Source organism: Coenobita brevimanus, chromosome 87 (assembly GCF_032717465.1).
Source record: "Coenobita brevimanus isolate Jiangsu-jjx chromosome 87, ASM3271746v2, whole genome shotgun sequence".
NCBI classification, from domain to species: domain Eukaryota; kingdom Metazoa; phylum Arthropoda; class Malacostraca; order Decapoda; family Coenobitidae; genus Coenobita; species Coenobita brevimanus.
In genome coordinates, this window is record NC_137040.1 from 3,825,904 (window position 1) to 3,851,958 (window position 26,055).

Consider the following 26,055-nt stretch of genomic DNA (forward strand, 5'->3'; position numbering starts at 1 on the left):
AGGGAGAGATGCGAAGGAGGAGGAGGAGGAGGAGGAGGAGGGCATGAAGGAGATGGAAGTGGAGTATTTAAGAGAAGGGAGGGAGGAGGAAGGGAGCGGTGTTTGTGATGCAGAGAGAGAGAGAGAGAGAGAGAGAGAGAGAGAGAGAGAGAGAGAGGGAGAGAGAGAGAGCACCGAAATTAAAGAGAGCGAAAGACAAAGAAATTAAACTGGCGAGCGATAATGGAAAAATATGAAGAGATGTGAAGATAAAGCAGAAATGAGAAAGAAAAAGAGAGTGAGAGGAGGAGGAGGAGGAGGAGGAGGAGGAGGAAGAAGAAGAGAAAGAGGAGGAAGATAATGGAAGTGATGTGAGCGAGAGAAAAAACGGAGAGAGAGAAGATGAAAGATAATTATGTGCACTTAGAGGTACGAAAACAGAGAAAAAAAAAATAGGGCTGTGAAAAACGAGTGTGTGTGTGTGTGTGTGTGTGTGTGTGTGTGTGTGTGTGAGAGAGAGAGAGAGAGAGAGAGAGAGAGAGAGAGGGGTAATGAGGTGAAAGTGAGATAATGAATTCTGTTGCCACATCCCCGGGGAGGTGTTAGAGAGAGAGAGAGAGAGAGAGAGGGGGGGGGGATGTAACAGAAGACTGGGTAGCAGAATTTGCATGAGAGAGAAAGAGCAAATGAGATGCAAGTACTATGTAAAGGAGAGAGAGAGAGAGAGAGAGAGAGAGAGGATCAAAAAATAAAACACATGCGCCTCCCACCTTTAATATTTCTTTGTTTTTCATAGTTTTTATTTCTTGTTCCCAGACTATTCCCACCTGCCTCACAGAAAGGGGTTATAATCTGTGTGTGTGTGTGTGTGTGTGTGTGTGTGTGTGTGTGTGTGTGTGTGTGTGTGTGTGGTGCTCAGCCGTTTTGGCAATCATCACTGTGTTTGTCTCTACCACATGTACCTCCGTTACCTTCACTTTATTAGCCACCACAGCCACTACGCGATGAAAACCACCACCACTACCACAGCAACCACACCCACCAACACTACCACAACCACAACAACCACACCTAACACCACCACCACCACTACCTTTTCAGTACAGTTTTTACCATCCCCATAACAACCATACCTGCAGCCACAAGTACCACACCTACCACAACTACCACAACAACCACAACTAACACAACCACAGTTACCATTACCTCCACAAATACCACAATTACCACAACTACCACCATCCGGCCCTCTGGAGATGTAATTATGGCGCCTAGATGAAACAGAATTTACCGAGCAAACACGTTCGTCATTTAACACACACACACACACACACACACACACACACACACACACACACACACACACACACACACACACACACACACACACACACACACAGGGGGGAGAATTAGTTAGTTTCTTGGCCAGAGCGTCCTAACCCACTAAACAACCAGGCGTCCGTTTCTTAGGCTTGCCACCTCACTAATAATGGTTTTCTGAAGTCAAAAGAGTCCATTTTTCGCCATTCATTGCACGGTGAATGGATGGTGGGCACCCTTTTTTCTTTTTTCTTTTTTTTTTGGACTGGCTCTAGACGATTTATTTTATTTTATTCAGAGGGGAGAAGTGCTATACATGATTTACTTTCACCTGAGGGAACTGGGCGACTCTTACAGGTTACATTACTAGGACCTGTTGCATAAAATCAGATGAGCTTTTGTTACGAGGTAGAAGTGAGTCTCCTTGGTTACTAGTCAAAAATTTTCCCTTCAATCTGACCACGCTTATCCATGAACAGAGATAAAAAGGAGTTGGAGATTTTTGTTAGATTAGGTAAAAAGCTGTGTATTGAGTTGAGGTGTACCAGCTGGAAGTGCCCGTAACTGTTTTGCGTAGATTGCTCCTATAATGCCACTCAGGGATCGGCGACTGGTCATCCTCGCCTCAGATGTCAGACCTAAGCCCGTATTCTTGTCGTCTGGTATGGAGGCTCCCTAACACTTCCTCCTTAGCGATTTATTTTTTAATATGCCAGGTGAATATCCTTTTCTTTGTTAATTATGCAGAGTTTGCGATATTGGATGGATTTATGTAACACAGACTAGGATAGGTAGGTGAAATAAGAAGAATAAATCTCTGTGGAAAAGGTGTTAGGGAGCTTCCTTAACCGACGAGAAAACGGTATAAAAAGCCTAACCCCGGCCCCCTACGCTCCTTACTGGCCAGGTAGATATCCAAAGGGCTGCTTAAGTAGATATATAAAGGGCTGTCCAGGTGGATAAGGGCTGTTCAGGTAGATATATAAAGGGCTGTTCAGGTAGATATATAGTGGGCTGTTCAGGTAGATATATAAAGGGCTGTTCAGGTGGATAAGGGCTGTTCAGGTAGATATATAAAGGGTAGATATATAGTGGGCTGTTCAGTAGATATATAAAGGGCTGTTCAGGTAGATATATAAAGGGCTGTTCAGGTAGATATGTAAAGGGCTGTTCAGGTAGATATATAAAGGGCTGTTCAGGTAGATACAAAAAGGGCATTCTGTCTGCCGTCCCTGCGTCTCAGCCCTCCAGGTGTACAAACGCTTTCATTAATCTGACAAATTATAATGAAAAGTTAAGATTATTATTACCCCACAAATTATCTTCACACTCAAGGTTAACTCTTCCTGGCTCCCTCCCTCACTCCCAGCTGAATAAAATCGTCTGGTGTGTGCTGAACTAGAATACACTTAGGCCCTCACTCCCAGTTGAATAAAATCGTCTGACTGCTGAAAAATACTACACCTGTACATTCACTTCCAAAATACAATCGTCTGGCAAAAATAGAATACAGGTACTGTAGAGCTGTTCCTACCATGAAGGGGTTAGTGGTGACAGCAATAACACGTCAGCTGAATAAAATCGTCTGGCGTTGGATGAAATGAAGTACAAGACGCGACCAGGTGTGTTAAAGCGTCTGACGGAGATTATCGACCCCGTAACGCTAAGCTACGATTACGAACACTCAAAATAATCACCTCAGCGATTTATCTTCATCTGTGAGACATCCTAGCATGTCTCGAATCATTCTTCATCCCCTTTTTAGGCCGCGTAGGTCAGTCTTTTTTCCATGCTTGTCCCTTTTTTTCTTTTTTTTTCATTCTTGCTCTCTCCAGACGATTTTATTGAGGGTAGGAGAGCCCCCTGATAGTAAAGATCCTAATGAAGTTCGTAGCTTAGGTCACTCAAGGTCAGGTATGTCGTCTTGATATTATTCTTGCATATCATCAGGTCAAGGAAGCCATCTTAATATTATCTTACGTAACTTCAGGTCAAGGAAGTATTCTTAAAATTATCTTACGTAACTTCAGGTCAAGGAAGTCGTTTTAATATTACCTTACGTAACTTTTCGTCAAGCAGGTGGTCTTTATATCATCCCTGTTATTTTCAGATATTCGCAAAAGGGCCTCTACTAGTGAGGAAGGAAATTAATGCTTTGTCTCACCCCTTGCTTTTCTATCCCTATTTTCACCTCTTGGAATTAGATATCAGTCATAATTTTTAACAGCCTCGAAAGGACCATTAATTTGTTGCTGCTTGCTGTCCTTTGTACTCCTTTGTACTCCTTTGAAGTCTACCTTAAGCTTAATAAAATCGGCTGAAGGTAATTAAATAACGAAAAACGTGAAAAAATCGTGAGCAGGAGGCAAGAATAATAAAAACAAATATATCTAACAGTAATTTACATAAACTTCTTAACGCCAAGCTTTACAGTTAGTATCATTAACCACAGACTAATCGCCTCACAAATTATCTTCTCCAGCTTCGAGGTTATTATGTCCCCGTCTCGAATAATCCCTAATGCGGCGATTATGGTTTTAGGTCTGATAATTCCTAGACAGACAGATAATCCATTAGCTGAGGCAGACGAGAAAATTGTCACTGTTGCCTGATGTACCCTCCTTGGTAATGGATCCCGAGTGTGGAGGTAAGGGCGAAGGTGAGCATGTGTGTGTGTGTGTGTGTGTGTGTGTGTGTGTGTGAGGAGTGAGGGGGAAAGTGGGCTGTGTGTGTGGGGGGGGAGAGGGGGGTGCGTCGACTGTGTGTGGGGGGAGGGGGGGGCGTCGACTCTGTGTGTATGTGTGTGTGTGTGTGTGGGGGTGGGTGGGTGGGTGTGAGGGGGGGTAGGGTAGACTGTGTGGGTGAGTATAGGGGGGAGGGTGAAGCGTCGACTGTGTGACGTGTGTGTGTGTGGGGAGGTAGGGGAGCGTCGACTGTGTGAGGAGTGTGTCTTTGTATGCCCGAGTTAAAAGCTTGCTTGAGCTGTGTTTAGTTGGCTTAAGTTACGTTAGGTTAGCTTTGGTGTCGTTACGTTAGGCAGCGGTCACTTTGCTGGCGTTATCTAGATATAAAAAATAAAGCTTGATAATAACTAACTCCTGTTCTCGTTAATTAGTTCAACCTAACGTACCTGAACTATTGCAACCTAACCTGCTAAGCCAAACGATGGAAGGTAAGAATTATTAATCTTTTCATGAGGAGGCTACTGTAGCACTGTTGTTATTTAAATCCAGATACCATGTAACCAAAGAATGTTTTCCGCGTCCAGGGGAATTTGATTCTGTTGGAAGGGTTAAAATGCTGTATCCATTAACCCATTCAGGATTGGTGTCTCATTAAGGTCATTGATATTGCGTGACACCTGACGAAACAGTTCAGCTGTAGAGTAACATTAGATAGGGGAAGATTGCCTTCGGCTTTACAGCACAGTGTTCCTTCTCACTTTTTCCTGCCAGTTTGGGCTGGGGTGTTGGGTACTTAGGACGGGAATGTATCTGACATGGAAAGTAGGAGACAAACATTCCCCTAGACTACGTCACGCAACCGTCCCTGTAAGAATTTAGGTCCTTAAATGAGTTATAGGTGCGAGCAGACTGGAGTGAAAACCTTGTCCAAGGGTTCTGTGGTCGGCTAGAGAATCTAACCCGGGTGGGGGACTTGCGGTGTTGCTCCCCAGTCCTGGACGTGGTTGGGGGATGTTAATTGGGGCAGCTTTTAATCTTGCAGTTTTGCGGAAATATTGAACTTACAGATATGAATTTTACCTCTTTGAAATACTCACGAATAATTATTACGACCATATGAAATAGAATTTCTTAAATAAAAAAAAATTATAAAATTAAATGCCAAAACCATTCTCAAAGGGTCGTAACGCTGAACAACCAAGTTAGGGTGTTTGTTTTATCGAGTAGTTAATTTCATTTAGCATTCTTAAAAAATAAAATAGGATTTGCCACCTAGATGAAACTTGTGTGACCGATTTTATTTGATGTCTGGTATCGCTGTCGCCAAACTCAAAGCGTGCGAATTAGAGCTTTGGCTCGAGTCAGAAGTTGCAACTTGCTAATTTGATTTTGGGGGAAAACAAACAAAATGAATATTATTTCAGCCAAAATAAAAAGTGAAACAGAAATGGAAAAGAGGTAAATTTGAAAAACAGCTGTTCTAAGCATCCTTTTCATCAAATGCTGCTCGACTCGAACACGTTACACATCTTAATGAAGACACCTGTTAGCTAGTGATATAGATAGATAGATAGATACAGATATAGACAGATAGGTAGATACGCGTATACAAACACACAATGGTTTTAAGTTCCTCTGCCCAGTGTCAACATCACTAGGTTCAGAAGTGGAGATGCAGGTCGTTGATACTTTTTATAGGTGAAGAATTTTTTTAAGTTGATGCTTCCAGAGGCTGCCGCTTCCCCCCCTCATCCCCCCTACTCAACCCCTCTCCACTCATCCCTTTAGCCTTCCTCTCCCCATGTCCCTCTCCCTTTCCCCTCGCGCACTTCTCAACCTCACATTTTCTTCTCGTCTCCATCTCACACGATCTCTTCCTCTTGTCTCCCCCCATCGCCCTCTCCAACACATTCTTTCTCACCCTACACCCCCTCTCACCCCATCACCCTCTCACCCTACACCCCCTCTCACCCCATCACCCTCTCACCCTATCCCCCTCTCACCCCACCACCTCTCATCCCCTCCCTTTGCCCAGTCCTATTTCTCCCTCCTCCTCCTTCGTCCCAACCCCTCCCCTCCCCCGTCAGTCCTCTTCTCCCCCTCTTGCTCTCTCCCCCGTTAATCCTTCCCCCTCCCTCCCTCTGGCTCCTTCCCCCTCAACCCTCGCCCTCCACTCTCCCCGTCTGCAACACCTGATGGAATTAAACCTGGATTGCAAAAAAATGAATCCACCTTGATTTGTTGCACTGCGCTCAGATTTTTGTTCCCAATACACTAACCATTTTACTCTTAAGCTCTTTTAATTGCATTTTACCTGTCATTTTTCCCCAGTCTCTTTTTTCATTATCGTTTACCTCTTGTTCCTCCTCTCTCTTATTGCTTTCTTTACTCTCTTGTTCCCATCCTTTGAATGTATTTTTTTTACTCTTGCATGGCTTTATGCTTCAGTTTTCAACACACACACACACACACACACACACACACACACACACACACACACACACACACACACACACACAGCCGAATTTTTAGCTCTCATCATTATCATTTACAGTTTCTATAAAAATTAACTCCATTCACTTTCCCCGTCAAATCCGCCAGAGAAGAGTAGTATTCACAGTGGCGTGAAGAGTAGAAGGCTGGTAGATAAGAGGAAGAGAGAAGTAGAGATGGAGAAGAGGAGAAACAGAAGAGAAAAGGGGAGAGGGAAAAGGAGAATAGAGGGAAAGGTGAAAGAAAAAAGGAAGAGGAGAAGGGAAAATAGGTAGGGGAAGGAAGGGAAAAAAAGAAACAGGAGAAAGGTAGTGATGATGAAATTTATCAGCTTGTCTCCTACTGCTATCATTTTCATTTCCCATTTTGCCTTTCTATCCATATATTCTTTTTTTTTTACTGCTGTTTTCATCAAATTTTTTCATCGTCCTTTCCATCATCTTTCTTTCACTATCATCATCATCGTAATATATATTTTCTTTTCATCGTCTCTCCAGTTTTTGGTTTTGTTTGAAAATTTCATCACGTCATTTTTCTTAGTCCTTTTCATCGTCTTTCATCATCATCATGTTCTTCTCCCCTCAGTCCCTCAATTTTCTCCCTTGATCTTTATATTTTCTTAGTATTGTTGTCTTCCATCTCATCCTTTTCATTGTTTGCATCTTTATAATCATCATCATCATCATCATCATCACCATCATCATCATCATCACCATCATCGTCTTTGATTTTTGTCATCGTCTCACCCATTTTCGCTGCATCCTATCTTCATCTCATCTTTATCGTCATCATTTCCATCTTCTTCCTTTCATCATCTTTCCCTCCCCTCCTTCTTAACTACCTCATGATTCCTCCTATCTTCACATCTTCATTATCCTTCCTCCCTCTCTCTCTCTCTCCCTCTCTACCTATCTTCGCCTCATCTTCCTTTCCCTTCCTTGGCTGATAGTAGCCTGGAGAGAGAGAGAGAGAGAGAGAGAGAGAGAGAGAGAGAGAAAGTGGGGAGAAAAGTGTAGAATGATGAAGGAAATGATAATGTAAGAAGAAAAGAAAGAAGAAGTGAATCAAATATGGAGAGAGAGAGAGAGAGAGAGAGAGACAGAGAGAGAAGAGAGAGAGAGTTGCCTGTGGGTCTGTAAAGTGGCTCTAGTCGGTGCCAGCTGCTTAGGCCGTAAACTCGCACGCCGCCTATAGTGCCATAATCACAGTGCCAAGAGAGAGAGAGAGAGAGAGAGAGAGAGAGAGAGAGAGAGAGAGAGAGAGAATTTAAGCGAAGAGAAATGGCAGTATTAATGACACAAGAGGGAGCAAATGGGAGAAGCATTAGGGATAAATGGAGGAATGTGCGGAGAGAGAGAGAGAGAGAGAGAAGGGGGGGAAGTCAATGCTCAAGGTATTTCTGATGGCTACTTTGAATCCAGTTTATTTACCTCTGCTAACAGATGTTGTGGAAAAGACGAAGAGAGAGGAGAGGAGAGGAGAGGAGAGGAGAGAGGGAGGGAGGGAAAGGGAGGGAGGAAGAGGAGGAAAGGGAGAATATAAGAATGAGGAGAAAGGAAAATAAAGGAGAAGAAAAATTTGAAAAGGGGTAAGAGGGAAAAGATGATAAGGAAGGAAAATAAAGGAAAAAGATGAAGGGAAAATAAGGGGATGAGGAGGCAAATAAAAGGGTAAAGGACAAAAATATAAAATGTGGGAAGAACGAAGAATAAAGGAGGAAAAAGGAAAAAGAGGAAAGAAAAATCAGGAGAGAAAGGGAAGATAATGATGATGACGATGATGATGATGATGATAATAACGTTGACGATGATGATGATGATGATGATGATGATGATGACGAGGGTGAGGAAGGATATAGAAAATTGAAAAGAAGGGGAAAATAAAGAATGAGTGAGAAGAGAGGAGGTGAAAGAGAATTACGAGGCTCTGAAGTGGTTAGTGTCGAAATGAAGAAATATTAGAGGTGGAGGATAGAGAGAAGGGAAAGGAAAAGATAACATAAGAAGAGGAAGAGGAAGAAGTAGTCAAGAGCAGGAGAAGTAGGAGATGTGAATTGGAGAGAGAGAGAGAGAGAGAGAGAGAGAGAGAGAGAGAGAGAGAGAGACAGAGAGAGAGAGAGAGAGAGAGAGACAGAGAGAGAGAGAGAGAGAGAGAGAGACAGAGAGAGAGAGAGAGAGGTAAAGATAATACAAGAGGAGGAGGAAGTAGTCAAGAGCAGGAGAAGTAGGAAAACTGAAATTCGGAGAGAGAGAGAGGGGGGGAACTGGAAAATAACAGGAGAAAGCTGATAGGAAGGAAATAAAAGCAAAAATAAAGAAGCAAAGATCAAGAAAAGAGAGAGAAGAAAGAAAAGAGTGGATAGAAGGAAGAAAGAACCAAGAAAAGGAGAAAGAAACTGAGAGACGAAAGGATAGAAAGTAGGAAGAAGTGGAGGAGAAGGGAGAAGAAAGAGGAGAGAGAAAATGCGAGGGGAAAGGAGAGGAGGGAGAAAGAAGTGAGGGGTGATTGAGAAAAGAAAGCATAATCAATGAATAAGAAAAGAAGGAGGAAAACAGAACAGTGAAGGAAGAAGGAAAATGAGATGTAGGAAGCAGAGAGAGAGAGAGAGAGAGAGAGAGAGGTTGGCTAATGGCTTGATGAGAAAGAGAAGTTAATGGCCTGGTGTGTGTGTGTGTGTGTGTGTGTGTGTGTGTGTGTGTGTGTGTGTGTGTGTGTGTGTGTGTGTGTGTGTGTGTGTGTGTGTGTGAGAGAGAGAGAGAGAGAGAATACCTCAAAATATATTGCAAAGATCCACATACATGTAGTGTATCCGCGAAATATATAGCAGTGCGAATTACTATACTCCGTTCACTTTAACTGGGGGTAAAATAACCATCTTCAGGGCTGTGTTGTAACGAGAGATTAACAATAGAATATGATGCTAGTCACGAAGAGGTGCTGTGGAAAGGGTGCAGAGCTGTATCGGTGTTTTTTTCCGCTAGTGACGAAGGGAAATGACCAAGGACAAAATTCTCCTCGTAGTTTCGAGTACCAAAAAGATTACAAGATTTTTCCTGTTTTTTATTTTTTTACATGACATTGATTTGAAGTGACATTTTCATTGCAAAAATAAAGTCAAACTATTGCTTTACTGTACTACTTGACCCAAAAGTAAAGTATAATCATTTGGCGACAGAAACGTAATTTTGAAAAGGCATCTTGAAGACTTCCTGACTTGTTTTCATGTCCAGAGATGTACCCTAAGTTGAGATCAATTGAGAGTAAAATAAATTAATATAAAACATCACGAAACTTAATAATACCGTACTGGAATGGGTTGTTAAAATCTTCACTTGTAAATAGAAATAAAAATAATCGAGGTGAATGGGCTAAAGGGTAGATTTTTTTTTTCCTGGGTGTGCATAAAATTGAAATAACATCCTCGTCCTGACAGGGTTAAAAATGGAAAATGTGGGGGGGGAGGGGGGTTGGCAGAGTGAGAATAGCATCGTTATAAAGAAGAAAATATTTTTAAAAAAGTAATGAAGAGGTTAATAGTGCCTTTGACGGTGATGGGAGGATAAAACCGTCTGAAAAAATCCCCATACTAAAAGGTGGAGAACGTGGTGGGGCAGTGAATATAAAACCGTGTGAAAAAATCCCTGTATTTAAGGGGTAAAGGGTGGAGAAAATCGTGGCAAAGTGAATAAAAAAACCGTCTGGAAAAATCGCCTATAAATCATGCTTAAGAGATAAAAGGTGGAGAAAGGCGTGGCAAAGTGAGTACTAAGCCGTCTGGAAAAATCATCGAAAAAATCTTAATAATGTAGTGGGAGTATAAAACCGTCTGAAAAAAAAAATCTGGAAAAATCCCCATATTCAAGGGATAAAAGGTGGGGAAAATTGTGGCAAAGGGAGTATTAAACCGTCTGAAAAAAAATCATGCTTAAGGATAGGGAGAATGTGGTGGCAGAATAAGTCTAAAACCATCTGAAAAAAATCGTCTTAAAAAATCTTCATGCTTAAAGAGCAAAATATAGAATGTGTTGGCAAAGGGGGTATTAAAAAAAAATCTGAAAAATGAAAAAAGTGGAAAAATCCCCTCTCGGAAAGGTGGAGAAAATCATAGCACAGAATATAAAACTGTCTTAAAAACCGCCTAAAAAAATGAATGAAGACTAAAAGAGAGAATGTGGTGGGAAAGGGAGTATAAAACCGTCTGAAAAAACCGTGTAGCGCGGCCTGTCTCGCCCCAGGACACCGATTAAACCCCTGCTGCTAAACACACCCCCTAAACTTTCCTCTCAGATGCTTGGGATGGGAGAGAGGAAGGGGGTTACATTTGGGTTGCTTGGGAGAGGTCTGGAGGTTGGAAGAAAAGAAGGAAGAAAGGATGGGAGGAGGGAGGGATAAGGGAAAGACAGAGGGAAGAGAAGGGAGGAAGGAAACAAGGAAGAAGATAAGAGAAGGGGAAAAGGAAGAGGGAGAGAGAGACGAGAATGAAGGAAAGGAAAGGGAGAAGTAGAGAGAGAAGACAAGGAACACAGGAGGAAATAGGTAGGGGTAGAGAGAGAGGAAGGAAAGATGAGGGGAAGAGGGATAGGTAGAGAGTTTGGGAGGAGGAAGAGGAGAGGAGAGGAGAGGATAGGGTATGTTGGGAATGGTGTGTGTGTGTGTGTATGTGTGTGTGTGTGTGTGTGTGTGTGTGTGTGTGTGTGTGTGTGTGTGTGTGTGTGTGTGTGTGTGTGTGTCCGGCTCTGGGCACAGGCTTTACACCCTGCTTTCAAGAACCAGCAGTTCTCCTACATACCATACACCTCTACATGGGGAGGGTAAGGTAGCGAGGTGGGGAGAGAGTTTGATATTGGGAACGTAGGTGGGAAGGTAGAATGGGGATGTGGAGGTGTGGGCTGGCGTGAAAGTAGGGAGGAAGGAAGAGAGGAAGGAATGGGAAAAGGAGAGGATAAAAGGAAGACCACAAGAGGAGAAGAGTTAAAGGAGGGGGGGGGGGGACAAGGAAGATGGAGGGTAGCAAGGTGGGAGGGTGAGAGAGGTGTAGAGCAAGGAGAAAGGAAGAAAAAAAAAGGAATAGAGGAAAAGGCGAGAAGAGGAGGAAAGGAAAGAAAGTGTGGAGAGAGGAAATGATTGAGGGGGAGCATGAACAGAAGAAGGGGAGGAAAATAGTGAGTAGGGATTGATAGTGTGGGAAAACTAATGAGGGAGGGATGAAGAATAGAGGAGCAGTAGTTATGAGGAGAGAAGGGAGGTTGTGGGATTAGAGTTGGGATGAATTAGGGATGTTGGGATGAGGGAGTTAGGGATGAGAAGACGTAAAGGAGTGAAGGGGATGGAAAAACAATGAGGAATGAATAAGATGGTTTAAGGATGAAAGGTATGAAAGTGGGATAATGTGGAATCGTGGAATGAGATAGTGTGAATTAGGCAGTGGTGTGGAATCAGAGTAAAAGACTGGAAGAGTGTGGAGAAAAAGATGATAGCCATTTTTCTTTATTCTTTTTCCTTTTTCTCTCTTATTTTGGTGTGTGAGCCAGAAAGTGATGAGCTTGGTGGAAATGAAGGAGACGAGGAAGGGATGAGAGTGTGGCGGTGCGATTATGTGTGTGTGAGTGAGTGGGAGAAATTAATGAAGAGAGGAATTAAAATTAATGAAGGCAGAATTTAGGACGCGGTGGAGTCAGGAGTGGAAGGAAAAGACTGAAAAGTGGAGTCTGTTGCAATTAGGAGGGAGTGGATGAAAGTGGAGGATGAATTACGAGTTTGAGAAGGTGGAAGAGGATGGGAAAGGAGGATAAACAAGGATGATAAGACAGAATGATAGTGAAAGATGGGAAAAATGATAGTGAGAGTGGTATCGGTCGTAGTTAGGATGGAGTGGGAAAAGTAAGATGGATTAAGAATATGATAAGATGGAATGAAGTGATAAGCGGACAGGAAGAGAGGATAGACGTAAAAAAAAAAAAAATATTGAAAGACAGTGAGAGATTGGAGTTTGAATCAAGCAAGGATAGAAGGGTGGAATCCGTAGCAGGTAGGTAGGCTGTGGAGAAGTAGATAGAAGGGAGTAGATGGAGTGGAAGCTTGAGAAGATGGAAAGAGATGAGAAGAAAAGATAGGCAAGATAGATAATTTGATAAGATAGAGCGACCATGACAGCGTGGAGTGGAAGAGACTGTGGAATAGAATCTGTGGCAGTTAGGAATGATGAGCTGAAATAGGGTGGAATGGGGGGTATACGGAATGAAAGTGGCAGTTGAGTAGAATGTTTCAGTTAGGAATGAGCTTAGGAAGTGGGATGGAGTAGGAGGCTAGGAAAGTGGAATGGAAGTAGTTAGGAATGAGGTTAGGAAGTAGGGTGGATTGGGAGGTTAGGGAAGTGGAATGGATGAAGTCAGTGGAATGGAAAGAGAGTACACGAGTGGATAAATTAATAGATAGATAGAATGAGGATGATAAGCTTTGAGAGGTAACGTTGAGATAAAAGGCCATAAAGTCAAATCGGCTGTTAAGAAGGAATGGAAGAAAAAGGATGGATTGGGAACATAAGAAGATAGAATCGAGTAACACTGATGAAGAGAAGATTTAAGACATGGGAGAAGATTTAGGACATGTAGGATATGAGGCAAGATATAAGACATGAAGATTTAGGACATGGGAGAAGATTTAGGACATGGAAGAAGATTTAGGATATGGAAGAAGAAGAATTAGGACATTGAGTGTGATGAAAGCAAGCAGTAGAGTGATACCTTTTGCTGTTAGAAAGGAGAGGAAGTGAGATGAGTTAGAAGCCTGAGAAGAAGGGATGGAATTACTCTGAACAGGATAGGATGAGAGGATAGACGAGTAGGATAGAGTTAACAATAATTAGAGGTTGAAGTGGGAAGCGAGAAAAAAAAATAGTTATAAAATAGTCTTAGAGGACTGGACGAAAGTTAGAGGAAAATGGGAAAATGTGAGGAAAGAGAGAAGGTGAGAGGAAAGTGAGAGGAAAGTGAGAAAGTGGGGGAGGAAAGTGAGGAAGTGAGAGAGTCCTTGAGAAGTCAGGTTGGGATTACTCTGAACCCTTCACTTTGATGACGTAATATTACTTTTATTCTCTCTAGCTCAGTTTTTTTTTTTTGCTTAGAGAGAGAGAGAGAGAGGGAATTACATGGGAAAACACAAACACTACTTCCCCTATCCCCCGAAAGGAAGATGGTAAACTGCAAGAGAAGAATCATCTAAATCCTGCAGTCCACTGGGTACACGTTTCACATGAACCTGGGGCTACGACTACTGCTTCTACTACCTCCACCTGCCAGACGATTTTATTCAGCTAGCGATATTACACCTGCCAGACGATTTGATTCAGCTAGCGATATTACACCTGCCAGACGATTTGATTCATCTAGCGATATTACACCTGCCAGACGATTTTATTCAGCTGGCGATATTACTTCCACCTGCCAGACGATTTTATTCAGATGGCGGGAGACCTCGTTGTGAAGGTGTTAGATTTGTTCCCTGTTCTCCCCTTCAGGTCAGTTTCATCGTATCCAATTCTTTAAACCCTCAGACGATTTTATTCAGCTTTTTTTTTTTTTTAGGTGTTGATGCGGTAGAGGAGGGTGGATAAAGAGCGGGTAGACAGGCAGAAAGATATTGAAAACCTACCATTAAAAAAACAAAAATAAAACTGCGGGATGAAAAGAATGGAGGAAAGATTGACAGGGTGAACGGTAGTGAGAGCCTGCCAAAAAAATAAAATAAAATAAAACTGAACAATGATCCACAGAAGTAAGGTTTAAAAGGAGCAGAAGAAACGAGTCTACGAGAGAGAGAGAGAGAGAGAGAGAGAGAGAGAGAGAGAGAGAGAGAGAGAGAGAGAGAGAGACAGAGAGAGAGAGAGAGAGAGAGAGAGAGACAGAGAGAGAGAGAGAGACAGAGAGACTAGAATGGAGTCTTAATTGCCTCCTAGGAAAGAACCAAAGGACCTAATTGTTGTGTTTACCTTTTGATGACGGTGGTGGTGGTGGTGGTAGAAGAGGTGTGGTGGTGGAAGAGGATGATTGTGGTGGTGTGGTGGTGGATGAAAGGGATGGTGACGGTGGTGGTGGAAGGGGATGACTGTGATGGTGATGTGGTGGTGGATGAGGGTGGTGAGGGTGATGGTGGTGGTGGTGGTTGCGGTAGTGATTGAGGCTCTGGTGGTAGTCTTAATGTTGGTGGTGGTGGTGTTGGGTGGTGGTGGTGGTGGTGGTGGCTTTGGTGGTGGTGGTTGTTGTGGTGATTGGGATGGCAAGGGTGTGGAAGCGAGGAAATAGCCTTGTTGACGTGAGGGGTGGGGAAGGCAGGCAGGGAAACAGGGAAGGAGGAGGAGGAAGAGGAGGAGGAGAGAATAGTAGAAGACGAGAGAGAGAGAGAGAGAGAGAGAGAGAAAGAGAGGGAATAAAGCAAGGAGAACCAAGAGGGATTACGAAGGAGCCTAAAGAAAGCCAAACAGCAACTTTGTCTTTCTCCTGAGACCTCTTGTCGTGGGGGAGGCTGTGACTGTGGTATCTTTTCTATGAGTCAGAAGTAAAGACAATAAAGCAAGACGACAGTAAAGCAAGTTAAAAGTACAGCAAGATGATGGTAAAGCAAGATGGCTCCCACTCCACCCACCAGTCCTTCCAGCCAGAGCCGATGGGAGAAAGAGTAGGAGCAGCATGTAGTAAAGAAAAATAAGGGGAGGAGTGAAGGAAATCAGAGAGAAAAAAACAGAAAAAATCGTATTAAAATAGCTCGCCAATCTCTCTCTCTCTCTCTCTCTCTCTCTCTCTCTCTCTCTCTCTCTCTCTCTCTCTCTCTCTCTCTCTCTCTCTCTCTCTTACACACACACACACACACACACACACACACACACACACACACACACACACACACACACAGAATATATGAAAAGTTAAATCAAAAGAGAAACGGAAGCAGGTAGAGACAGCGACAGAGAAAAAGGTAGAGACATAAAGACCACACACGAACGAGAGAGAGAGAGAATACATATATAGGAAAAGGTAAGCCAAAAGAAAACCAAAAGCAAATAAACAACGACAAAGAAAAAGTTAGAAACAGAGAACCCAGAAAGTAAGAGAGAGAACGACAAAGAAAAAGGGAACAAATCGGTCTCAAAAAAGAAAGAAAAAATAAAAGAGAAAAAAAAGGGAGGGAGAAAGGAACAGCGAGAAGCGTAAATAAGAAGATAAGATCAAGGGAGGAAGCAGCGGAGAAAGAGGATGGACGAGATAAGGGAGGAGGGAGGAAGGGAGGGAAGGAGAGGAGGGAAGGGAGAAGGAGAAAGGAAACAGGTGCGAAAGGCTAAGAGAGAGAGAGAGAGAGAGAGAGAGAGAGAGAGATTGTGTCTGTCTTTTGTCAGTCGGTCATCAGTAATATTATGGTGGTCCTCATTTAATTATTTTTTTTATTTTTTCATGTCACGTGGAAGGTGAGGGTTTCAGTGATTTTTCTGTATTTTTATCATGATTTTAACCTTTTATGATTTTTACTAAACGTGTGTTATTTAATTTGTGTTTTATTGTAATTCTAGTCCTTCAGTGGCAATGGTATGATGTTAGGTTGTCATTCATGCTTTTCTTTACCGTAATTCATTTAATCCATCATCGGTGGCCTGAAAGACTGGATGGAATATAAGGAAATGTGGCTCTAAAATTCAGTTCACTATACTCCTTTTATGCTAACTTGGCCTAGATTTTCGTGTTTTAGCAGCGTATTTCATGAAGCTCAACGACAGAAAAATAGTGCTACAACTCGACAGCCATTCCACAGCACTTCTTCGTGACAAGCACCATACTGAAGCGTTAATCGATTCTTACAACACGGCATTCAAGATGGAGAGACGGCAATTGTAGGCCAGGTTAAAATAAAAGTAGTGTAGTTGGTGTTGGGTGTCACGTGGATGAAACTACGTGAAAGTATGGGTCTTTAAATTTAGTATGAACTGTTACGGTCGCAAAACAAGGGCAGACTTTTTTTAATAGTCTTGAGATCATAGATAATATTTTGACAGGAGCTTACGAGTTGATATAATATTACATTCTTATTACTTGGGTTTTATTATTATTATTATTATTATTATTATTACTGCTAAATGCACTGGTCAAAAAATCAATTCTATTGTAATAATATCCTGTTATTAATTACGTGCATTTTTTTTTTTACAGGTAAGTTTCCTTCGAGTCTCTTGCCGTACTACAAAAAGTGTAAGTATAAATTAAGTATAGTTCGTGCACCTTGACTTGGCGAGACATTCATTCTTTTGCAGTATATTTCACGACGCAAAATTGCAGAATAAGACCGTATTAAGGCTCTATGTCCATTCCATAGCACTTCCTCGTGACTAGCACCATGGTCTAGTGTATCTTGTTATAGTTTAGCACTGAAGAGGGAGAGATGGGAATTTTAGGCCAAGTAAATGTGAACGTCTTGTAATTTTAAGACGTTATTAATTCAGAAAGGTCAAGCATAGGGCGATATTCTAGTCGGTTAAGGAAGCTCCCTAACACCTCATCCTTAGCGATTTAGTTTAGGATATGAATGATAACCTTTTTTACGTTATTAGTCCAGTGTATGGCTACGTTTGAAGGATTTGTGTAACAGAGTAGGACAGTAAGGTCTCATAAGCATAATAAATCGCTTAAGAAAAGGTGTTAGGGAGCGTCCTTAACCTGTGGGAATACGGACCATGTTCTGTCATCAGCACTTACTTTAAAAGAGTTGTTGTCGAAAATATGAGGGAGTCTGTCCTCATTTTTTAAGCTCTTCGTTTTCATTATATATCCCTAAGTGGAAAGCGATGTTACTCTGCTGCTTTATACCTCGTGATCTGGATGAGTGTGTGTGTGTGTGTGTGTGTGTGTGTGTGTGTGTGTGTGTGTGTGTGTGTGTGTGTGTAGGGGCTTATCCTGGCGACAGATGCTAGTAATGTGTCTCGGACTAACAAAGTGCAGACCTGTTTTTGTCTTGCGTGTACTTGTCTGTAGAGGAAGATTTTTTTTTACTTTTGTGTCACTCGGTTCCTCTTCTCGTCTGCATAGTCTTTTTTTTTTTCCATCTTTATTTCATCCTCCACTTTCTTACTTCTCTCGTTTCTTTTTATCTTCATTAGTCCCTCCCCCACTTTCTTGCTTCTCTCCTTTATCTTCTTTGCTTCATGATTCTCTCCTTTCCCTACTTTATCTTCTTTCTTTTCCTCAGTATTCCCTCATCCTCCTCCTTACTTCTGTCCTTCATTTTTCTTTCATTCCCTCCTTCCTCTTTCTTACTTCCCTCCTCCATCTTCTTTCTCTTCTTCATTATTCCCTCCTCGTCTTTCTTACATCCCTCCTTCGTCTTTTTTCTCTTCATTATTTTCACCTCCTCTTTGTTACTTCCCTCCTTTATCTTCTTATCTTCTTCATCATTCCCTCCTCTTTCTCACTCCTCTCTTTAGTTGCTTGCACCTTTTCTTCTTACTTGATCCTCCTCTTCTCCACCTCATTGTTTCTTCTTCTTTTCTTCAGTTCTTCTCCAGTCTCTTCCTATTCATTTTTTTTTCTCCGCTACTTATTAGATCTCTTTCCATCCTCTCTTCCTTTTCCCAGTTTCATCTTCATCTTCATTTTCCTTTTCCAGTTTCATCTTCATCTTCTTTTTCCGGTTTCATCTTCATCTTCATTTTCCTTTTCCAGCTTCATCTTCATCTTAATTTTCCTTTTCCAGTTTCATCTTCATCTTGATTTTCCATTTCCAGTTTCATCTTCATATTCATCTTCATTTTTCAGTTTTATCTTCATCTTCATTTTTCAGTTTCATCTTCATCTTCAATTTCCTTTTTCAGTTTCATCTTCATCTTCATTTTCCTGTTTCATCCTCATTTTCCTGTTTCATCTTCATCTTCATCTTCCGGTTTCATCTTCATCTTCTTCATGTCCCTGTCTCTCGTCGTTCTCCTTTACTCTCTGTTTACTTCCTCCTTTTTCTTCTGTTCCTGTTATGCGTCTCAGTTTTCGCTGCCTTTTCTTTACATCAGTCTCATTATCTTCCTCCTCATTTTACTTTATTCTGTTCCTTCAGATCATCATCATCATCACCACCACCACCACCACCACCACCACCATCTATATCATCTGTCATCTTAATCGGGTTCTCCTTCTTTCTCCACTCTGACCTATTTGCAGTTAGGCGTCTTCCACAGATCTTCGTCTTGCCCTGTTTCTTCTTTACTCCAGCGTCCGCCCAATTCTCTTTCCTTCAATATTTTTTTAATTCTTTTTTTTTTCCTCACTCTCAAGTCTTCCGTCTTCTTTTCTTCCTTATTTCGTCTTCCTCGTTTAGTTTACACAGCTCACTTTCTCATTTTTCTTCCTTCATTTTTCTTGATGCTTTATCATATTTCTTCCCTCCTCCTCCTCCTCCTCCTTTTCCTCCTCCTTCTCCTCTTCCTCCATTTATTCCTCCTCCTCCTCCTCTTGCTCCATTTATTCCTCCTCCTCCTCTTCCTCCTCCTCCTCCTCCTCCTCCTCCTCCTCATCATCATCATCATCATCATCATCATCATTATCCCTGTCTCTAGTGTCTCTTCCACTCTTCTCTTCACTTCTTCCTCTTCCTCTTCCTCTTCATTCCTCCCCCCTCCCCCCTTCTCCAATATCCCGATGTCCGATAAGCGCGCCTGTGTTCGACTTGACCACAGACGACGGGGCGAGGGAGGGAAAAAGGGAGGGGGAGGGAGGGGGAGGGAGGGAGGGAGGGAAAAAGGGAGGGAGGGAGGGAGGTTAGGAGTCTGAATTGTGTAGCGAAGGACTGAGAGGGGGGAGAGAGAAGGGGATTGAGAGAGAGAGAGAGAGAGAGACTAAATCAAGGATAATATAAGAAGATTATGGAAAAGTAGAGAACAACAAATAAAGTAAAGAATAAAGAGGGTAAAGCAAGAGGTAATTTTAACCCTTTCAGTATGGTGACGTCTGTTTCCTTATTTACTTATTTTGTTTACTTGTTTTACTTACATATTTTACTTTATTTTTATCACTAAGCGACCCCATTCGTCTTGGCCAAATCTTTATTAGTAAAGGAATTAATGAAGATGTTTCTGACCTCTTCCTATAGTTTTTTCACTCTAACTTGGCCTAGATACTCGTCCTCGTGCTTCTTATTACTAGCTTGAGGGAAGAATGGGTCACAACTACGCTCCACATCCTTTTCCGTAACACTTCTTCGTGACTAGCATCGTATTCTAGAGTTTCCTGTCACCTTTCGTCCACTAGCAGCGTATTTTCCATAGCACGATAGCAGAATTTGACTCTTACGGCACTGCATTCTTCCACGAGCACTTCTTCTCTATTTCGTCTTCCTCGTTTACCCTCTTTATTCTTCTTTATTCTTCATATTCTACTGAGACTCTTAGTATTGGGCATAAAGCAAGGAATGGCAGCTTTGGGCCTACTTAGAGTGAAAGGGGTATAGTAAGTGTATAATGTCATATGGAGATAGCGAGAATTAAGTATGGAAGACCTTGTAGTAGTAGTAGTAGTAGTAGTGATAGTAGTAGTAGTAGTAGAAGTAGTAGTAGTAGTAGCAGTAGTAGTAGTGGTGATAGTAGTAGTAGTTAGTAGTAGTAGCAGTAGTTCATTGTGCCTTAGTAGTGGAAGTAGTAGTATTTGTACCTTAGTAGTAGTAGTAGTAGTCGCAATCCCAGGCCCATCTAAACATGAACCCGGTGGACTGCAGGCCAAAGTTACTCTCTTTCAACAGCTCTTTCTCCTTTCGTGGGAGTGGGAGGGAGTTGAGGGACGTTTGAATAACCAGGGAGTGGAACAGCTCTGTTAATCGGTGCCACCACGTTAAGGCGTCCCGTAGTGAAAGGGATAAAGAAGACGAATGATAGAGATAAGAGGGAAATGGGTCATGAATATTGGAGAGGAGGAGGAAGAGGAAAATGATCGCTGGAGAGATGAGGGGAGAAGGATGAGGAGGAGGAGGAGGTATAGGTTATTGAGAGAGAGAGAGAGAGAGAGAGAGAGAGAGAGAGAGAGAGAGAATGGAGGTGGTAGGGAAGAGAAGAGGAAGGAGAGGGAAAGATTGATATAATCAGGCAAGGAAAGTTAAACATCAAAGGGAGAGAGAGAGAGAGAGAGAGAGAGAGAGAGAGAGAGAGAGAGAGAGAGAGAGAGAAATATGAGCGTAAAGAAAGACGGAGGTATTAAAAAGATAGTTTGGGAGAAAATAATGGGAGGAAGGGAGCTAAGGAAGGTAGTTAGGAGGAGAGGAGGAGGAAGGGAGGAAACTGAGAGAGGAAGGAAAGAGGGAGGTGGAGGAGGGGAGGAGGAGGAAGGAAAAGATGGATGGAAAGGACTGACTGAAAAAGGAAGAAGGAAGAACAAAAGAAAGAAAAGAGGAGGATGAGGAAGAAAAAGGAAGAGGAAGAGGAAGAAAAAGAGGAAGAAGAAATTAGAAGCCTTGTAGTTAGTATGGTGGGTGCCTGTGTGACGTCACTACCTCCTTCTAACGCCTCTGTTTTTCCAGCCCAACAATCTTCTGCTAATTTCCCGAGCAGCAGCGGGTGGGGGGAGGAGGGGAGGGGGAGGAGAGGGTTAGGGGGGGGACAGGGATGGAGAAAGGGAGTAAGTGGAGGGAAGGAAAAAGAGGAATGGGGGCAGAGAGGTGGAGGAGAGGGAGGGATTGGGTTGAGAGAGTACAGGGAGCAGTAGGTAAAATAGGGATGAGGGCGGAGGTAGAGGTGGAGAGAGGGAGGCAATAGGTGGAGGGGGAGATGGGGAAGGAGCGGGGGAGGATAGGAAGAGGAGCGGGAAAGGCATGAGGTAAGAGAGGGGAGGAAGGAAGAACAGTGATGGAAGAAGAGGAGGGGAAAGATGGAGGGAAGGGGTAGAGGTGGGTGGGGGATGTGAGAGGAAGGTTGAGAATAGAAAGGAGGGGAAAAAGTATGAAGAGAGTAGGCAAGAGGGAGGTAAGGGGGAGGGGAAACAAGAAAGATGAAACAAGAGGTATGGAAGATATGAAGGAAAGGAGGGGAGGGAAAGCGAAAGGATAGAAAAAGGGGAACAAGGAAGAAAGGAGGGAAAGGAATGAAAAGGAAAGAATTGGAAGAAGGGGAAGAGAGAGAGGGAGGGGAGGAACAGAGAACGAAAGGGAGAAGGGAGAGGAGGGAGCGAAGTATCAATAGGGAGTCATAAAAGAGGGAAGAGACAGGAGTACGAGTGAGAGAAAGATAAGGGAAAGAACGAAGAAGGGAAAGGAAAGCAAGGAATGAATTAAGTTGGGGGGGAGGGGTGATGCGACGGAGGGGAAAGAGGTGGAGGAAGAAAACACTAGAGAAGAGGGGGGAGAGAGGAGGAGGAGAGAGGGGTTAAGAGGGAGTGAGGGTTAGGGAAAGAGGATGGAAGGGGAGAGGGAAGAAACGGGAAAAAAAAGAGGAAAGAAAACAGAGGAACAGGATGGATACGGAACGCGAGAGAGAGAGAGAGAGAGAGAGGGGGGGGGATAAAGGTTGAGAGGATGGTGGTCATTATCGCCTGAATAAACAACACGGCCTTTAATTGCCTCGTTAAAGTGTTATTCCCCTTTTTTTTACCACTTTTTTTTTTTAACAGTCGGGGCTAATTTTCGATGGTGCTATGGCCATTTCCAGCTTTCAGAAAATGGTGGGGCGTAAAGTGAAAAGCGTGTAGAATTTAATGAATGGGTTGGAGTAATTCATTGATTACTACTGCACTATTTTTATTTATTGATTGATTTTTTTTTTTGAGAGTCTAAAGTCCTGGTGAATGGAGGGTGGAGAGGGAATGATCTTTTAATTTACTTAGTTTGTGTTGGAATTTATTTATTTTTATCGTGTTGGCTTAATACTGGTTTAGATGCTGTTTTAATTTATTGTTTATTATTTATTTATTGTGATGGTTCAGCTCCTTCTTTCGATCATTATTATCCCCATTCACGACGATGACTTTTCTCTCTTACCGTCTCCGGATTATTTATTTATTTTTTTTTAACGTCTTTTGGAGGCGCTCATACTAAAGGAGTTAAAGTAGGCTATTTTAAACCTCGTCACTACAAAATCCCCCCTCTTTAGGGAATTAAAGTTGATATTGTTTACAATAATAACACAGAAACGTCATCATTTAGAGTGCGTTAATTGGCTTCCGGGAACGACGACAGTAATGACGAGTAACACACACACACACACACACACACACACACACACACACACACACACACACACACACACACACACACACACATCCGTCTTCACTTTCACAAACTCTCTATCAAAACATTCTCGAAAAAAGAAAAACCAGAAAAACAGCATCACTACAGCAGCTCTTATTAACCGTGTCCAAAAGTAGTTCAATAAAATCATCATGTTTTACCGTGAATAAAACATTAAGTACGTCCTTGAACTAAAGAGAAGACACTAGAACACTTTATTTAACCACAAATAATAATACTGCAGTAAGTACTAGTGTCAAATTTATGGAAGTTATTTGTACTGCTGTTAGTACTGCGACAGCCACTAGTGTATTGTTGCTCACTAATAAAAACAGAAACTTATATTTATACGTTTTAATATAAGCACTGCCATCACCAACACACTACCACAAGAACAATAGCAATATCACCCACCTCCACCACCCTCACCATCCGCACCACATCACCACCTCCAACACTAACACCACACCACCACCACAGCCTTTCCACCACCATCACCAGAACTTTCACCACCATGTATGCAACAACCTCACCACCACCACCGCCGCCACCACCACCACTACCCCCACCACAGCACTACCACAGCCACCACCATAGAACCACCATCACTCCACCACCACCACCACCACACTATCTTCACCACTCCAGCAACTACCACACATCCACGTTTGCACCATTACCACCACCACCACCACCACCACCACCATCTGCGATCCGATACCTGTGATGGAGGGGAGTGTGCAGAGTGGATGCGATGAGAAATAGTGTTACTCCTAAGTGGTTCGGGAGATTTTGATACACCTGTTTATTAGCTCAGTATATTACACATCAAAGTAGCCTACACCTCAGTATCCTCGTGTATTTTACTAGTGCAAAGTATGTCGAGAAACACACACACACACACACACACACACACACACACACACACACACACACACACACACACACACACACACACACACACACACACACACACACACACACACACACACACACACAACTACACTTAAACAAACTCCTTATCTAAACATTCTCAAAAAAAAAAAAAAAAAAAAAAGCGCTCACCACTGATGCAACACGCGAGAGAGAGAGAGAGAGAGAGAGAGAGAGAGAGAGAGAGAGAGAGAGAGAGAGAGAGAGAGCCGATACATCACACACACACACGTCGATAAAAACTGTGACTCGCAGATGAGTCGATTTCCCAAACCTTACCACGGAAGATGGCATCGGAGGAAAAAGTGAGAGAGGGAGGGGTAGCAGAAAGAGGAAGTTGTGTGTGTGTGTGTGTGTGTGTGTGTGTGTGTGTGTGTGTGTGTGTGTGTGTGTGTGTGAAAATAGAAAGCTGATCATTTTAGGCCAAGATAAAGTGAAAAGAGTTTAGTATAATAAGTAATCACAGTGAGAGTAAATAAGATCAGAGACTAAAATAGGGACTAAAAGAAGATCATAGACTATAATAAGCAAAAATCTGATTGGCGTGGATCAGTGTGTCGATTTGATTCAGCTGGCAGACTATTTTTTTTTTGCTTCAGACGATTTTATGTAGCTGAGCCAGACGAATTTGTTTGACCCAGTTTATTTCTAGGGATTTAGTCAGACGATTTTTTCTAAGCCAATCGACTTTATTTACCTAATCCAGATGATTTTATTGATCTCAGCTGAGCCAACCGATTTTATTGATCTGATTCAGACGATTTAATTGATATCAGCCATTATTTATACCTGCCAGACGATTTTATTTAACTTGGGCAGATGATTTTAAATTAAGCTAGACGATTTTATTCATATGAGCTAAGCCGATGTTAGTCATCTAAGCCGGACGATTTTATTCACAAACGATTTTATTCATAACCCAGGCGATTTTATTAATCTAAGCCGGACGAAATTATTAATCTAACCCAGAGTCATTCATTGAGGCCAGACGATTTTTTCCCTTTAAGCCACATTAAACCTAGACTGTTTCATTCACCCAAGCTTGACGATTTTGTTCAGCATAGCCAGACAGTTTAATCAGCTGAGGAAAATCACCCCAGAAGAATTTATAATATGAAAAAATACACCTAAAACAACATGATTGGCTTAAAGGGAGGGAGAAATGTTAGCACCGCGTCTCTCAAATATTTTAAATGAAGCATACGTGAAAAAAAAAAATTGTGATACATTTTTACATCGAAATACGGCGAGAATGACGTGTGTGTGTGTGTGTGTGTGTGTGTGTGTGTGTGTGTGTGTGTGTGTGTGTGTGTGTGTGTGTGTGTGTGTGTGTAACAGATTTGCAAAGAGGTGGGTGCAAAAAACAGTGAACAAAAAGAGAACCAGAATAACAAATGTGTCAGTGTGAATTAAAACTTGTGTGTGTGTGTGTGTGTGTGTGTGTGTGTGTGTGTGTGTGTGTGTGAATTACTTACCCAGATGAAAACGTTTAAAAATGATGTATGTGATAAAGCGTGCAAATGCGTTAATAAAAAAAAAAAAATTAGAGACCTCCCAAGAGGGGAATCACACCTGCCGTGAGCCGATACATATCTATCGCGGTTCGGAATGTCCTTGACCTTGACCTACTTTCACCAATTTCGAACTCGTAGATTTCATACACACCAGTAAAATTTTATGCTGATATCTTGATCAGTGGCGAAGTTTTGGTGGTAACACACACACACACACACACACACACACACACACACACACACACACACACACACACACACACACACACACACACACACACACACACACACACACACACACACCTATACTTTCTTACACTAATTTCGAACTCGTGATAAGATTTTTTTCCCTACTACACACCTGTAAAATTTTGTGATGATATCTTTAGCGGTTGCGAAGTTATCGTGCTAACAGACAGACAGGCAAACTGAAAACAATACCAGCTTCCCTATCGCAGCTGGTAAAAAAATATGTTCCATGTAAGTTTGCGCGTGGCCGTCAAAAGTTGAAATTTAATATGGACCTGTAAAGCAGTGTGAAGCTGAGAATAGTGTGTGTGTGTGTGTGTGTGTGTGTGTGTGTGTGTGTGTGTGTGTGTGTGTGTGTGTGTGTGTGAAGGCAAGAGGAAATGTGTTTTGGAAATGGAACGAAGAGTATGAAAATCGGATGACTGTGTGTGTGTGTGTGTGTGTGTGTGTGTGTGTGTGTGTGTATGAAGGCAAGAGGAGATATGTTTTGGAAATAGAAAGAACAGTGTGAAAATCGGATGACTGTGTGTGTGTGTGTGTGTGTGTGTGTGTGTGTGTGTGTGTGTGTGTGTGTGTGTGTATCTGTCTGTCTGTCAGAAAAATAAATAAAAATAAAAATACAACACAACAATGTAAAACTGTGACGTTAA

At 42.3% G+C, this 26,055-nt stretch overlaps 1 protein-coding gene across 1 annotated transcript in view; it reads left to right on the forward strand.

Annotated features, from left to right (window-relative positions):
• The window catches only part of LOC145411045 (uncharacterized), a 589,165-nt gene that overhangs the window by 110,642 nt on the left and 452,468 nt on the right, over positions 1-26,055 (forward strand). The window lies entirely within an intron of this gene.